Source organism: Antechinus flavipes, chromosome 6 (assembly GCF_016432865.1).
Source record: "Antechinus flavipes isolate AdamAnt ecotype Samford, QLD, Australia chromosome 6, AdamAnt_v2, whole genome shotgun sequence".
NCBI lineage: Eukaryota > Metazoa > Chordata > Mammalia > Dasyuromorphia > Dasyuridae > Antechinus > Antechinus flavipes.
The window spans coordinates 147,936,626-147,942,625 of NC_067403.1; positions in this window are offsets into that span (position 1 = coordinate 147,936,626).

Genomic DNA, 6,000 nt, shown 5'->3' on the forward strand with positions numbered 1-6,000 from the left:
ATGACAAATCAAGCTTTTTTTTTTCCCCACTTTGGTTTGCATTTGGTTTGTTTTTGTTTTTTGTTTTTGTTTCATATTGTTTTGTTTTGTTTTTGAGGATGATTAAAGTGTGGATATGTCTTTTGGGACAATGCTTTCTGGAGTGAAAGAGAAGTCCACAAAAAAGGCATATAAATAATGCATTATTAGGAAGAGGAAAAAAGAGGGAGAATTTGTTAAATGGCCTCAACATTTCAATAAAAACTACTCCTCGTTTATCTTTAGGAGTTCTTCATTGCCTTCCAAAATCTATAGTCAGGCAATTAATATACTCAATAATAAATTCCAAGTAACCTTGCCAGCTAAAGTGCATACTTCAACTTTATTCATTCTATAATCATAATCACTATTTCTGCATCACTTCTTCTCCTCTCTTCTGTGGACGTTTTTATATAGCATCCCTCATTCTGGAACAGATAAAGAATTCCACTTTTTCCCCCTTACTCCATATCTACATGTCAAAATCTTTCTTCAAGATCCAGGTCAAGGATCTCGTCCTTGATGTATTTTCTGATTATATCTAGAGGTAATTCTTCCTTAAATGTGGTACTCTCACTACTCAGGTATATTAATATCATTACAATTTGGATTTTATTTCTCTTCATATCTCATCCTCTATGAAATTTTGTTCCTTGAGTTTTGTATTACCATGTTCTAGCAGAGTGCATTGCATTGTGAATTTTTAATTAATGTTTATGGAATTAAATGTTACTAATAAAAATACTTTCCCTCCACTCAAAGCTTTTCCAGTATTTTCCACATTTTATAAATTATGAATTAAATAAAAAAGAATAGTCCAGAGTCTCACTTTTTAGTGGACTAGCCAATCATTAAAAAGTGGTATGATCGGGATTGGCTTTCCTATACGTTCTGTATCATCATCATTATCATTATCCTCCTCCTCTTCCTCCTCCTCCTCCTCCTCATCATCATAGCAGTAAGCTTTAAAATTTGCAAAGCACTTTATATATGTTATCTCATTAGATCCTCACAACAATCCTGGATGGGAGATGTTATTATTATACCTATTTTTCCCTTGAGGAAAATGAAATTTAAAGTAACTTGCCCAGGAATCATATTACCTACTAAGTTTCTGAAATAGGATCTGAAATCAGGTTATTGTGACATAATCTGCAATTCTGGAGTATGCTCTAAACTCTTATCCTCAGTTTCAAATTAGAGACTGGAATTAACATTTCAGAAAAATGTTAAGTATGATACTCAAAGCTTTTGGGAAATATTTCACCAACTATCTAAAAAGGAACAAAAAAACAGGGTGGGGGAAAGGATAACAATACAAAACATAAAGAAAGCCTTGGCTCAATTTGTTCTATCTGATCGCAAACATTTTATTAACATTGTAATAGAACTTTTGCTCAAACATTAAGGCTAAATTCACTTTTATTTAAATCTCCTATATAATAGACAAATACTTTTAGCTGAGTTTTTAATGTATTAAAAAAAACAGAGAAAAAATGAGAACAAAAAAGTTTTGACTCCTTCCCCTTCCCCCAAATGGCTAAATGACAATTAATCCTGTATTTCATTATTTTCTATATAATAAATAGTTTTTCTCATATGTTCCCCCTTCACAGGAAAGACATTGATTCCTTTCCCCAATGTTTCATCAATTTGACTTGTTTGTTTTCTGCTGCCACATAGTCTATAGAGTCTTTCTTGATCCTTTTAATTTTTCTCACCTTAGGTGAATCTCATATCTTCTTATTTACATTTCTCCTCACCATTTGTCAACCTCTTTTGTATCACATCATGATATTTTTAAGGGGGGAAGGAAAAATATCCCATATTTGTAAGTGCAAGTGCATTATACTTCTTTTTGTGATCAACATCTAGGATTTTATGTGTTTATTGAATGAATGGTAGCTAGGTTGTACAGAGGATAGACTTGGAGTCAGGAAGATCAGAATTTAACTTGGCTTCAGACACTTACTTATTATTTGTGTAATCTTGGGCAAATCACTTCTCCTCACTCTGCCTCAATTATCTCACTTGTAATATGAGGGAAATAATAGTACTACCCCCTTTCCCAGGGTTATAATAAGATTAAAATAAGTTCACATGCATAAAGAATTTGGAAAATTATCAAGTTATATAAAGGTAGTTGTTATTGTTATTAAATAATCCAATCATAACAAAATTAATGTCTAAACTATCCAAAAGATCGCCTCCATTTCCTTTGTGAAATATCCCTATGCTTGGAAACCATATAAGTCCCCCACACTCAAAAACTCCTTATGATGTTTTATCATCCTGGCATCACCTACACCATACATGTGATCAGAAGAAGAGGGACCAAAACTTTGAAAAAATATAATACTTTAAATTTCCTTGTTTTCCAAGACCATGCCATCTGGAAAACACCAACTGTGAAGAGTCAAATGGTTCTTCCCTAATGAAAGTATATCCTATTATTTGGCACATACAGTATATCAATTCCTCAGTGAAAAGCTTTGGCAGGTCACCAGACTACTTTCTATGGTGTCATATGACATTAGTTGTATATAGGACACTGCGGCACTGTGATAAATTTGCATAGAAAAATTTGTGGATGAAATCAAGGCTGCCATGAGCCTCCCAGTCTGGCAAGGTTTCAATATATTTCTTGAAATAATTTGATCTTTGCATTGTGCAGAATGGTAAAAGTGTTTAGGTGTAAAAAAAGATGTCTTCTTTTCACAGTGAAATCAAATTCCTGGATGCCTTAAAATTCTGTTTGTTGTACATATTGCATTGCAAGGCTTACTAGGTCATGATAAATGAATATCCTATATTTGATAGTCTGATAAATTTTAAAAGAATGTTTAATAACATTCTTCATGCATTATTTCCCCTTGAATGATATCAGATTTTTTTCTTATGGGAGTTCAAAAACCAAGTATCTTTTTACTTCAGATGCCATAAGAAATAATAAATAAAAAGAATACTCATAAATTACATGATTTTAGGTGACTATACAACATATGTATAGGTATATGCATACATGTATGCTTATATATACATATAAAATTTGTGAGTATATAATTGAAATTCAGAAAGCATATGTTATCAAGTGATCTTAAAAATGTTTAGTAAAGTAAAGGTTTATGGTCTTTTACCTCATTTATTATAGTATAGTAATAGTCCATTACATTGATGTATTACTGTAGAAGGCCACAGATAGTGGGGGAACTCTGGGTGAGGCATAAGACCCTTCAGCCCAGAGAGAATCTGCTGACAATGTCTGTTGGCTCCCCACCTCCCCTAAGGGCTCTTGACCTTCCTGAGAAGTCATGAGATGGTGACAACCTGTGTTACAATTGAAGCAGAGTGATACCAGGTGGCAAAGAGTCATCTACATACAATAGCAAGTTGTTTATGTGGTCCCACATGCACAGTATATAGTTAGCACATGCTGTGTTTTGCTTACATAGGGGTATTAGGATATATAAGGGTGAGAGGTTTGGAAGAAACAGATTCCATGTTTGACCATCCATGTGAGTCCTGCCTCATCACTCCTCACTAACACTAAGAACTCAGGATAGTACCAAGGTCCTCCAGAAAGCTAGTCTGCTCACAACATTTGGCGCTCACTGTGGGACTCCACAGTGGGGCCCTAGAAAGTAAGGTACACAGCAACTCAACTGACACAATTGGCGAATTAGATGAAGGAATCCCCATGAATTAAGTATAAAAATAGGCAAGTGGGAAGATTTGGTAATTCAATTAAAACTAGTCATTTTCATTTTTCAACTGAAATGGCATAATTGCTAACAAAAGAGCCTCCCTCCCCTAAAGCATGCTTAGTTGGGTTAGTGGAGAAGCAAGGTTTGTTGGTAACTCAGAAGCAGGTCAATTAGTTCTCTGGTGCTCTGAAGTGCACTTCTCTGTGGCTCTCCAAGGAAGAGAGTTTGGAGCCAGAGATGTGGAAGGTAGTGGGAGAACAACTAACTGAAAACAAAGGGATAAAATTGTCTTTAAGGAATCCCACAAGTTTTAAAATAAGGAAAGATTTTTAAATTATTTGTGTAAATTTATGGAATAAAACAAGTTTTTCCATAACAATACAATAAAAACATTACATATGAAACTGCAAATTCATTATGTACAACTTGTTATTCCCCTTAAATAGACCACAAAGTTATGTAAATTTCTTGCATTCTGGTTTTTCCCCCTTTTCTTTTTTTTTTTTCCTTTCTTTTTTTTTTTTAATAGTTTTTTTTATTTACAAGTTATATGTATGGTTAATTTTACAGCCAAACCTTTTGTTCCAGTTTTCATAAGGAAAGATTTTAACTTGGATGGCCAAACAAGGAAGTATCAGGAGAAAAACAAAGCAGAGAGTTGTTGCCCATATTCCCAGAGAGTACAGCACATGGGATGGAGCTAAGGAAGTCTTTTTTTTTTTTTTTTTTTTTTTTTGTATTTTGTTTATTTATATTGTTTGTTACGGCTCTAGGAGGTTTGAGGGGTATGATGCTTCTCAGTTTCTCAGCCCATCTTCACTTCAGCCTGTGCATTTGCCCTTGGGGTAGCCTCTGATTCCAGAATCTTCTCCCTCAAACTCTGCCTTAATGGGCAAGAGGGGAAGGAGCTGGAGGGGTGATGATACTATCAGCTTCTCCAGCACAGTTTTGTCCTCCTGTGTCCCAAGGCAAGGCAAAAGAGAAGAGACTTTTTATTGCAGTCAGTATTACTATTGATTACTTTGGCTTTTTAGGCATGGCTGCTCTTGAATGCCTACCAACCCTTATACTTATCCCCATCCATTGGAAAGTTAATATACCAATGTGGGTGAAAGAGTGTTCCTTATTGAGTGAAAAATTTCAGGTCTTATTAGATGTAGAGGAGCAACTTGACTAAGGACACCTATAACCTTCTCTAAGTCCTTGGAATTCCCCTGTATTTGTTTTAACAAAGAAATCTGGAAAATGGAGGATATTGACTGATTTGAGAAAAGTAAATGAACAGATGGAAACTAGGGGAACTCTTCAGCTTAGGCTTCCATCTCCTACTCAATTGCCTAAAAATGGCCTCTTTGGGTTGTAGACATTAAGGATTGTTTCTACTCTATCCCTCTGGATAAGGAGGATATGAAAAGATTTGCATTTTCAGTGCCCAGTGTTAATTTAGTTGAGCCTTATAAAAGATTTGGATGGACAATTTTGACACAGGGAATGAAAAATATCCCTACCATGTGTCAAATATATGTGGCTTCTGCTCTTACTCCTGTAAGTAAAGCATTTGCAAAAGTTGTGTTATTACATTACATGGATGATATATTGGGGTATGCACCTGAGGAGTAAATGTTAGAAGTGTGTCTACAATAAGATCCTGGAAATACTAAGGAATTACAAATTGCGTATAGCTCCAGAAAAAATTCAAAGGCACACTCCTTTTCAATATTTAGGATATGAAGTATACCCTAAGGTGCTTACAATACAAAAACTTTCTTTAAGAACATGTGTCCAGTATTACTAGGCTTAACTACCTGTCAATTGCAATCATTATATGACATTTTAAGGAGAGACACTGCTTTAGACTCAACATGCCAACTTACCAAAGATGCTCAAGAGTCTTTGAGAGAGGTTGAACTGGCTTTATCCAATGTGATTTAAAGAATTACTCAAAAACCCTTGGAAATCTCAGTCTTTGCTACAAAAGAGACACCCATAGCAGTCCTTCACCAAGAAGACAATGTGACCGAGTGGGTAAACTCTTCAAGCACCATCAAACCAAAACCTTATTCCTTACCCAATATTCATGGTTAGAATCTTATTCAAGGCCTTTAAGCAAGTAATACAATTATCTGGGATAAGACCTGACAAGATATATACCTTTTATACCAATGCACAAACTAATGTATGCTGTGAAACCATCCCAGAGTGGCAAATTTTATTGGCCACAGTTCCAAATTTTACACATGGGCCTCCTTTAAAGATAACCTGATTATTACATAATTGA